Source organism: Macrotis lagotis, chromosome 1 (genome assembly GCF_037893015.1).
Source record: "Macrotis lagotis isolate mMagLag1 chromosome 1, bilby.v1.9.chrom.fasta, whole genome shotgun sequence".
In the NCBI taxonomy this organism is placed as follows: domain Eukaryota; kingdom Metazoa; phylum Chordata; class Mammalia; order Peramelemorphia; family Peramelidae; genus Macrotis; species Macrotis lagotis.
Window position 1 is genome coordinate 712,983,776 of NC_133658.1, and position 11,583 is coordinate 712,995,358.

General features: G+C 36.6%; 1 pseudogene; it reads right to left on the bottom strand.

The window, feature by feature from the left end:
• Window positions 1-3,454: 3,454 nt before the first annotated feature.
• LOC141506334 (cathepsin F pseudogene) lies at window positions 3,455-4,564 on the bottom strand (annotated as a pseudogene).
• Between the last annotated feature and the right edge of the window lie 7,019 nt (window positions 4,565-11,583).

The window sequence follows — 11,583 nt, forward strand, 5'->3', positions numbered from 1 at the left end:
AATGCAACTTGGTTCTGTCTAGATCTCAGTCTTCCTTCACATTTTTCCTGATCGTTAAATAATACAGTAAGATTGATTTACAAGAAAAATTTTGGAATCTGCCATGAAAGGTACCTATCATGGTCACAATAAGTCACAAAATTGACAGATTATGTAATAAATCCTTGAGGTAGTACTTTGTAGCTCTCACATTTTTCTCACTCTCATTCTTTGGTGGTTTAATCTTGCAGTATATAATCTTTGTACATTCATTTTCTGCTTGATTCCCCAGACTCAATTATATTACCCACAGAAAATGTAGGCAGTTGATGGCTTAAGTGCAAGCAGCTCAGGGCTAACACATATAGGTACAGATCAATTATTCTGAATCATCTGGCATGTCACCTACTGATAGCTAGAAGATGTGTTAAATGAACCCGTCCAGTGGGTATTGTTCCTGTGCATTCCCTAGGTAAGCCTGGGTGACAGCTGACTGGAATATAAAGTAGCATTTCTAGGACCCTGAGATGAATATAAGGTTCAAATGGTAGTCAGGTAGAATCTCTGCAACTACTTTGCATGGTATATTCTAGAAAACCAGCAAGTGGTAGTTTTTTCATCTCCTTTCCTCCAGGTACCAATATACTCCAAAGTGAACAAGCTTAGATAGATAACTTGAGAGAGAATAAGATTTTTTATTTATAATATTATTTTGTAGATGAGATTATAATGATGTGCTTATAACATATGAATATGCTTACATTTATTTGTGAATGTATATAATTGTACATATGTAAACATACATCTTAAATATATATATATATAATATATATATATATTTAAAGCAAATATTAGGTTTTTGGTATCACCCTCATCATGTATATAGAACAGGAAATCAGTAAAATATTATTGAATTTAATTTTTCTCAACTTTAAAAATGGTAATACTATCCCAGAACCTCTTATGAGTTCAGCACTTTAGTCATCATAACCACAAATCATAAGGACTAGAAGCTACCTTAGAAATGCCTTATCTATTCCTTTATTTTTGTGATAATCATTTAAGAGGATGATTCTATTTAAGTAATTCTGACTTCAAGATGAAAAAATGTCTATTTTGCAATATTCCAGTCAATATTCCTAATTCACTTATTTGAACTTAAGAAGATTCTAAAAAGAAACACAAAAACCAGTGGTTAAATAAATGATGAAATGTTTTCAGTTTCAGGGAAACATAGAGACAGATTTTTTCACAGAGAGTGAAGAAGAACAGGCCTATCTTAACAACCACATTACAAGGGACAGGATGTGCTACTGCCTGTGTTACTTATCATGAAAAAGAGAGCTGAAGAATTCCATCTATTCATATATTTAGTCATTTCTCTAACTATTCCAATGAAGTGTTTTAGAAAAAGTGGTATTTAGAATAAGCATTTTTATACTTCCATGTGGAATTAGTTTCACATTCCCACAAATAAATGTGAATAATTTTTGTCCTGTACTGTTTCACTTCACAAGCATATTTAAGGAGTTATCTGGAACACAATTTTCAAGTGTTATTTCTTTCACTTTGCATCATTTTTGGAATCTATTTAGAGTTGCAAAATGGAAATTTCTCTTCTTATAGCATACTTTTAATTATTCTGTGTTCTTCTAACAAAATTTGAAAATAAGAAAGAATGAGAGGATGCAAGATTTGGGGGGGGGAACTAGGAAAAATCTCAGAGCTTTTCCCAAAACAACATTAAATGAAGTCCTTACACAGATCCTGAAGTGACAGAACCCCCAAAATACAAAGTGAAATAACTTTTCATCTCCAGATTTCAATCAGGACACATAATAAAACTGAATTTTACTGTCCCAGTAAAAGGAAAATGCAGCCTAGCATACGGTAATGGAACTGGAAAGCCAGTGGGAAGCTCTTAGCCACAGTTAGTTCAGTAACTAAAACACCTGGGTCACAACTCAGCAGGCCAGAAGTAAGAGCCCCAACCCCAGTGAGGAAGGTAAACTTTGAGATCTGGAACAATGGAACAACAGACAGGTTTTGGTCAGACTACCCTACTGCAGGGAGCAAATAACAAGCAGCTGAGAAGCAAGTGCAGAAACCAGGAACCAGATCTTCAGCCTCAAGCACAAAAAAGCTTGGTAATGTACCACCTGAGCAAAGTTCAACTTTCAAAATGAGCAAAGAAGAAAGAAGAGTGCTAATCATAGAAACCTACTATGCTGTCCGGGAAGATCAAAATATTATCTCAGAAAAGGAAAGTAGTGACAAAGTACCTTTATGCCTTCAGAGAGGCATCATCTGTATATCTAAGACTGTTGATATTTCTTCTGCCAACCTTAATTCTGACTTTTGATTCATTCATTCTTACAATTTACATAATGTACTCAGCTCATAAGTTAAAACTGAGGTGAAAATATTTAGCATTGTCATACTCATTTTCTAATCTTAAATGAATCAGTTCTAGTTTGGGTTCTAATTGTCGCTTCTTAACTTACCTACAGACGCCTCAGAAGACAAGTAAAAACCATTTCTTTCAGGAGTTAGCAATTCTCCTTGTGATCCATAAAGTGAAAGATTTTAATGTAGTTAATGAAGCAGAAGCAGGCATTTATTTTTGCCTAGAACCCCCTTGCTTTCTCCATAATCCAGACTATTAGCAATTTGGTCTCTAGTTCTTCTGCCTTTTCAAAAATAAGCCTGCTCTGCTAGTACTTTTCTCAGTTCACATAGTGCTTGCCCTTCATTAGAATTGATCCAGTGCCCACTTGAATTTTTCTCATTTTCATTGTATATCAGGTATTGTATTTAAATGCCAATATATTTTAGGATTTTTAATAATTCAGGTGACTGCTATCACCTCCCCCAGCCTTATTGTTAGTAATGTTTTCAAAGGTCAACTTGATGTTATTCTCCAGGAAGTCTGGTTTTAAATCATTAACCTTAACAATATGGTTATTTTTTTTCCGAGGGTCCTCTCTTTATTGATGCTAGAGGGAAATTAGGCATGGCTTTCATTTCAGTCAGGAGAGAAAGGAGAATTCATACCATCATACAAAGAGGGAAACTGAGGTTCAAGGGAGGGCCTTCTCTTGGCAAATACCACTGAATTGGGCTTCAGATCAGAGTCAATTTCTTAAGCACATGCCAGGGGGCCTGCCTCACTTGAGGGGACCCAGACCTCCTCCTGTCCCTCCTGCTCCATCCGGGGCCCCAGCTGCTCTTGTCTGGGGATGGGCCCTTCCCCCCCACACACACACATATTAAGCTAGTTTGCCCTCAGACAGTCCTGGACAGGAGGTAGGGGTGGTCCTGCCATGGCTGAGGCACCTATATCATCAGGAATGAACCATATTATCCTGGGCTAGTCTGGGATCTGAGTTTATGAACCAAGCTGGACAGCTGTTGATCCACTGCCCTGCCCAGAGTGAGTAAAAGATACTCCTAATTACTTACCAGAGCAGGTTGTCTAGTCCACAACAGTAGAGTTGGTCATGGCATTTATCCCACAGATCCAGAACTTTTGATATAAGTAATAATAACTTTTGCCCCAGTCAACACCCCACTTATTCTTTATGGCCCAGAAGAGTGTGCGCGAGCAGTTGCTGTAGCCCATAAACATTATAACATGGTCAATGAACCAGAGGCTGCAGAGGGGCTGGAATGGGTGGTAGACCCTGCAGTGGTGGAACTGCATGGCAAAGGTATTGAGAGTGATGGAGATGGACTTATTCTCCACCAGTCAGGAAATGAAGTCTCCTTCATTATGACTCAGAGACACTGAGTTGTTGATGTAGACCCTTGCCTTGTCAAGAGAAAAGCTGCAGTGCCCTTGGTGGCCCTAGTAACTGTAATCTTTCTCTGTCTCCTAATAACTGTCTCTTAACAGTCTGTGTAGGCATTTGAGGGCAGGCCTCTAACACAGGTTTGATCCAAGGTATCATAGTCAACCAGCTCCTGCTCAGAAAGGGACAGCAGGGTCCCCCAGGGGAGGAACCACTGCCTTTTCACAATTCCAGTGATTGAGAAGGCCCAGCAAAATTCACACATGCCCCCTGGTACTTGACTTCTGTGTCAGTACCATGATCCCTCTAGTCCCAGGCCACAAAGGCTGGGCCTTTGCCTCAGAAGTTATCCTGGGGGGCTGCTTAATAAGAAGTTCAGTGAGGTCACTGAACTTGGTGTCTCCATACTTGGGGGAACCCTGATTCAACTCCGGCATATTCTGGGACAGCTCCAGGTTCCAGACAAAGATGTCCAGACACCATTGTGTCTCTGTGGCATTGGCCTAGCTCTTGAAGGTAGTGAAGAAGTCCTTGAAGGGTGTGAGCTGTATTGAGTCAGCCTGCTAGGGAAGATGGGAAGCTAATGGTTGGAACTCCAGTGAAGCTGCTGGGTCCCAGGCTGTCCACAGTCTTGCTTTAAACATCATTTTCTTGGTCCACATCTGTTCCAGGACTTCGAAGTGACAGAGAAGAATCTCTGAAAACTAGGGGTGTTTGCAGACTATGGCATGGGGGGCACTGCAAGGCAGCTCTTGCAATGTTACTTCTAAGGAGTACAGCACCCCATGGTCCATCCACTGTGGCTCCCACAGAACCCTTTCCTGCAACCCAGAGGCTGACGCTCCAGTGCCTGCTGTTAGTGCATCTGGTCCCCAGTTCTTGGATGCTCTCAGAAGTTCCTTTCCACTGCCTACTGCCCCATCTCCCAATGCCCATCATCTCTTTCCAACCTATGAGGACCCCCTCCACTTACCCCCCTTCCCCAGGCCCTTGCTGCCAGGGGAAGGGGCTCTCCAATATGCTTATTGGTGATGTCAAGATATTTCTGGTATAGTTAATTTGTGTATTCTTCCCACCATTCTTAACCACGCCTACTCCTGCTAAGTTCTTCCAATTTTGGGCCTTTATCATGAACATTTTTACACAAAACCTTTCTTTGTTAACTCTGATTTTCTTGATCTGTTGACTTTTTCAACAATATTCCCAGGGCTTAGTATAGTGCTTGGTGTGTAACAGGCAAATGAATCATTCCAAGACTTGCACTTTTTCTACTATGCCTCATTGTCCATCTTTATGTTTCCTTGCTCCTTTAAATAGCTTAAACCAAATGTGCTTACTTTTTATGTTATTAATATTTTGGCCACCCACTAGTATTACATTGCATAGTGAGGTAAATTATTCATTTGGACCCATGCTCTATTCCTTCCAATATCAATCAGTCTAATATGTTTCCATTGGGGTAGTGCTTATAAGTCTTGTATATTAGGCATCAGACTTATGCACTAAAGATTCAAAAATCACTTGCATAGTCTTAATCTAGCTATAGTCTCACCACCCTTGTTTTCCCTAATCTTAGTTACAAAGCCATTAGTAATTTTTACCAATTTCTTTTTTTGGAAGGTTCTGAGTTTACATTTTTTCCCTTCCTCTATTCCCTCCACTTTCCCCTTACAGTAAGCAAATTGATAATTGCTCTATATTTTTTACTGTACAAAACACAAATCCATTTTGATCACATTGTGAAAGAAGAATCAGATCCAAATGGAAGAGAGAAAATATTAGAGAGGAAAAAATAACACAATACATAAGACAACTTTAAAAAAATTGAAGATAATAAACTTTAGTCTTCAGTTAAACTTCACAGTTCCTTCTCTGGATAGGGAAGGTATTTTGCATCACAAGTCTTGTAAAATTATCTTTAATTATTGTACTACTGAAGTAAATAAGTCTGTCATAGTTGATCATTTTCTCTTATTGTTGTTCATGTATATGATGTTCATCTGGTCCTACTAATTTCACTCAACATTAGTTCATGTAAATCGTTCCAGGTTTTTGTGAAATTCTGTCCCTCATGATTTCTTATAGAACAATAGTGTTCCATTACATACATATGATGCAATTTGTCCAGTCATTCGCCATTTGATGGGTATCCCCTCAACATCCAATTCTTTGATACTACAAAAAGAGCTGCTAGGAATATTTATGATGTTGTGGAATTTTCATAATCTCTTTAGAATATACACCCAATAGTGCTCTTGGTAGGTCAAAGAGTTTGCACAGTTTTATTGGGTTTTGGGCATAATTCCAAATTGCTCTCCAGAGAGGTTGGATCAGTTCACAATTCCACCAGTAATGCATTGATATAAAAATTATCCCTCATTCCCTCCAAAATTGTTTATTTTCCTTCCTAGTTATACTGGTTAATCTGAAAGGTATGAGATGATACCTCAGATATATTTTAATTTGCATTTCAATAATCAATAATGATGTAGAGCAATTTTTCATCTGACTTTATATAGTTTTGATTTCTTCATCAGAGAATTGCCTTTCCATCACTTTTGACCATTTATCAATAGAGAATAATTTGTTTTTTTAATTTGATTCAGTTCTCTATATATTTTAGAAATGAGTTCTTTGGCAGAAACATTAGTTAAAAAAATTGTTTCCCAATTTACTACATTCTTTTTAATATTGATTGCAGTGATTTTGTTTGTGCAAAAACTCTTAAATTTAATATAATCAAAATTATACAGCATGGTTTTTATAATGGATTATTCTTTCTTGTCCAATATGTGACCATTTTATGATGTCCTTAAATATATTATGTCTTGCCCAACCCATAACCTACTAACATATTGTATTGCTTATTCTAGCTTATTCTAATCTATGCATCATATGCCAACCAAAGGAATCATTTTATATGTCTAGATACTAACCCTTATAAAAGTAGGGCCCTGGTAATAGAGGGTATCTTATATCATGAGGAAGATCTGAGATCCACTTCATTAGAGGGAACCAACCATGAACCCTTTAATAAAGAGCTACTGTTTCAAAGCTCTGCATCAATCTCTGTACTGTAGGTGGAACAATGTTGATGAGCATAATATTTAATCTAGATTTTTTATGAGATAAACATAGTCATATATAAACAAAAAACAAGTTACACAACAGAATATTGATAAAATAAGAAATTATTGATATGACAGTTTTCTTGATTCAAGTAATTGACATCCCCCAAGGCTATAAGACAAAAATTCAAGACATTGTAGCAACTGTTAATCTGTTATGGTTCAGTTAATTCTGTTATTGGGATTCCTACATTGTTGACTCAAGACATTGCCCTTTTCTTTATCTAAAAATACCATTGCTCTTCCACAGGCATACAGAAAATACCACATTAAGAAAATTAAATTAATGTAACCAATGTTCACACACATTGTCTAGGTCTTTGGTGAACTGTATAATTATCATAGTTGTGGTAAATGCAGGGTTAATTAACATAAGAAAAATGGGTACATAAAAATCTTTAATTTCTGTAGGAACTTGCCACAATCAGACAAGAAAAGGCAAGAGTTTCTTTTAAAGTTTTCAGAAATTTAACAGAGTTCAGATTAAATATTTAAAATTGTGAGGTCTCTAATTCTCCTGCATTATTGGGTTAGTAAGAGAATAAAAGTTACTTAAGGTTTTTGATTATTACAATATACCTAATTATGATTTTTTTGCTTTATTTTCTCCTTATATTTTGGTATCAGATATTTCTAGATGGTTTGCTCCTAATGCCCTCATTCTAACAAGGAAGAAACAAAATAATTTAAAAAAACAATAAGGAAGAAAAAAAAGACCTAAGGCAAAACTAACCTGTGCTGTAGTATCCATAGGAACTGAAAAGCAGTATAGATTCTTTGCTTTTTGTATTGAGCAGGAAAGTCTGTCATCTAGAACACCTATCTTTACATCTTCTGCTTTTTCCCCTAATTACATGCAAAATAGTTTCAAAATAAACTTTTAAAATTTTGAGTCCTGAATGTGTAGACATTAAAAACATCGCCACAATAATCAGGTTGTATAATTTAACATGAATCACCCCCGTCCCCCAAAAAATAAACCTTAAGAAAAATTATAAAACATATCTTTTAATATCTATTCAGACATCAGCTCTGTTTTGGGGATAGAGACTTTATTTATCATAAGACCTCAGTGTTCTCTTGGGTGACAGCATCGCTGAAGAAAGGTAAAAGAAGTAAGGTAAAGGTAAAGAAAGGTAAAGGTAAAGAAAGGTAAAGAAAAGGTAAAGGCAAAACAACAAAATCAAAACAATCAACACATCAACTTAAAACAAATTATACACCTCTAATAATAATAATAATCATAATAACCATCATCATAAGAAATGTTCATGGCTATACTTACATATGACTGTGCTGGAATATTGTCCAATAATAAGTAAATAAAAGTATGGATTTAGAGAAATTTGATGAGACAAATATGAATTAATGCAGAAAGAAGTGAGCAGAATAATTTCTAATTATATAACATTCAAGGAAAACAACTTAAACTGAATGAGTCTACAAATGAAAAATCATTAAAATCATCCTATGATACAATCACCACCCAAAGTGCCATAAATATGAGTAGAAAAGCATAGACATTTTCAATTCTCAAGAAATTTGCAATTTATGGGTAGGGTAGTTAGGGGGGTGTGGGAGAATAACATATGTGAGAATGAGTGGTAAGAAGTGAAATTGTATTTTATTATAAAAAGTTAGAGGGATTATAAATAGAGCTATACAGATAAATTTGTCAAACATTTTCCAGGAATAACAGTAATTTGAATCAATTACATTTAAGAATCAGAAAAAAAGAAGGGGATATGCTTCATCAGACACATTTTTGGCAATGAGTACAGGGAGTGAAGTAAACCATGACAGAGTTGACCCAGATTTAATGAGCAATTCAACAACTACCAAACAGGAAATCAGGAAACCAGGGAGGTGCTTTAGAGAAGAAGCATTTAAATAATTCCATGCAGTGATTCAAATGAGAAGAAAAAGTGGTAAGAAGATGAATGGAGAGTGGGGGGAAAGATCTTAAAAGACATAATAATTATAACCAATTCTGAATCTGTGAGGATTTGATGACCAATGCTATTGCTGTTGTTGTTGTTGTTGTTTGCCCTTCATTCTCAAAGAGAACAATTACATCAGAGATGTGATGCAATAACATGCAAATAAATTGGATTTCTGTGAGGGGGGTATTATACAAAGTCACCGGGTCACTTTCTACTCCAGAGTCTTCTGGATCCAGTCACATGATAGCTAGCTCCTAACAGAGTGGTGATAACCTGAATATGAAGAATAAAACAGGAGCAGCTAGGTGGTACAGTATAGATAGAGGACCAGTCCTGGAGTCAGGAGGACCTGACTTCAAATTCAGCCTCAGACATTTAATAATTTCCTTAACTGTGTGACCTTGGGCAAGTCACTTAAATCCATTGACTTGCAAAAACAAAAACCAAAAAAATGACATACAATTTTAAATGTGAATATTTTGTAGGTTCATTTTCACTTGATAATCCCTGTCTGTTATGTAAAAAAAAAGCATTAAGACTTTCAGCCAGGTACTCTCCTAAGCTCTCTTGGGTTTTCTGTCATAACAAGCCTGAATCAAGCATATTAACAGAATTTAGGTCCACAAAATCCATAAAGAACCGAAAATAATATCTACCAACAAGGTCTGTCACAGGGGAGCATGAACAGACCAAGGGCAGAGAACTGAGAGCCAGCCCAGGGGTGGTGGAATGAGGTAAAGAGTAAACTGAGAACAGCCCCAAAACCTTTGGCTGTGTATGCAATGGGTGGGAGAATTCTAGAACAGTGGACATGAAAGTTCCAAAGTGCAACTAGACATTGATCCTGTCAGGCTGGCTGGTCTGGAAGACCAGGGACATAGCCCCTGTATTTTAAGTGGAATCCCCATGGTTCCAGCTGAGACCCTCCCTCATACCTGTGAGAGAAAGTGACTCTTATCAGAACAAACACATCAAAAGGGCCAAACCCACATTGTTTGAGGATAACCCATGTCCTGCTGTTTCCTCAACCCCCGCCCCCCCCAGTTCTAGGGAGTAGGCCTCAAATCAAGGTCACAGACACTCCAAAGAAAGTGTCTAGCATCTGATACTGGTCAACCCACTTGGAGTTACTAAATCCAGTGAGCAAAGCCTCTAGGGATTTCAACCTGAAAGGTCAGTGACTGCCTCCTCCAACACAAGATCCTAGGAAAATGAAGAAAAACCCCAAAGGGGTAATTCATAGAAAACTACTTTGAAGTTATAGATCCTAACTCAGAGATATAAAACTTCTGAAGGGAATATGAATTTGTCTCCAGTCCATAAAGACTTCTTAGAAGAGATCAGGAAGGAGCTTAAAAATAAGTTCAAAAAGTTGGGAAAAGAAACAAAAGAGAAAAATACCACTTTGCAAAAGAAAATTATCATCTTGCAACAAGAAAATGAAAATACAATTGGACAAGTGCAAAACAAGATAATTCTCTCAAAACTGCAATTGGGCAAATGGTAAACTCCTTCAAAAATCTAATTGATCAATAAGAAAAGGAGTTACAAAGGTAAATGGAGAAAATTCATCCCTAACAAAAAGACTGAAATATGTGGAAACTAAAGATTTCATGACACATCAAGAATCTGTAAAACAAAACAAAAAAAAAAAATGAAAAACTTGAAGAGAACCTAAAATACCACATTTGGCAAAACCACTAACCTAGAGAATAGATCCAAAAGAGAAAATTTAAGAATCATTAGGCTTCCAGAAAACATTGAGGATAAAAAGAAAGCCTGGACTCTATATTTCAGGATTTAGTGATGGAAAATTGCTCTGATATCATGGAACCAGTGGACAAAATAGTTATTGAAAGAATGCATCATTTCCATCCTGAAAGGGATGCCAGAATAGAAACACCAAGGAATATTGGCATCAAATTCCAGAATTACTACATAAAAGAAAAAATTTGCTAAGCATCCAGAAAGTAGCAATATAGATACCAAGGAGCCAGAGTAAAAATTACACAGGACCTGGCTGCATCAATATTAAGGTATTGAAGGGTCTGGAATACAATATTCCAAAAAGCAATGAAAATTGGAATGTATCCAAGAATTCACCCTCTGGCAAAACTGTGCCTTCTCTTCCAGGAGAAAAGATGTATATTTAACAAAATAGGAAACTTCCAACTTTTTCTGCTCAAAAGACCATAGCTAAATAGAAAATTGGAACTTCAAACATGAAATTCAAGAGAGACATGAAAAGGTAAAAAAGGAAAAAGAAAAGAAAACTGTTATCCAATAAGATGAAACTGGCTGTATCCCCACCTGGGAGAAAACTTCTCAAAATTCTTTAAAATTGTAACTCTGTTGGAGAGAATATACTTAGTCAGAGGTAATGGAAACTCATGACTTGTCCATGACTCTGAGAGATTGATTTACAAACAGTATCTCCTTAAAAAAGGGGGGACAGTAAAGAGACAGGAAAATGGAGAAAATTGACTGGGGTAAATCACATTACATGAAGAGGTTCAAAGGACCTATTACAATAGAGGGGAAGAAGGAAAGAGGTGAGAACCACCTAAATCTTACTCTCATCAGTTTTGGTTCAAAGAAGAATAATCATACAGACTCAGTTAAATTAAGAAACTTATCTTATCTTTAAAGTATTAAGAGGGGGAAAGGGAGAGAGAGGAAGAAAAGAGGAACTGACAGAAGGAAGGGAAGGAAGAGGGGTAAAGGGAAAGGGGAAGAAAATGA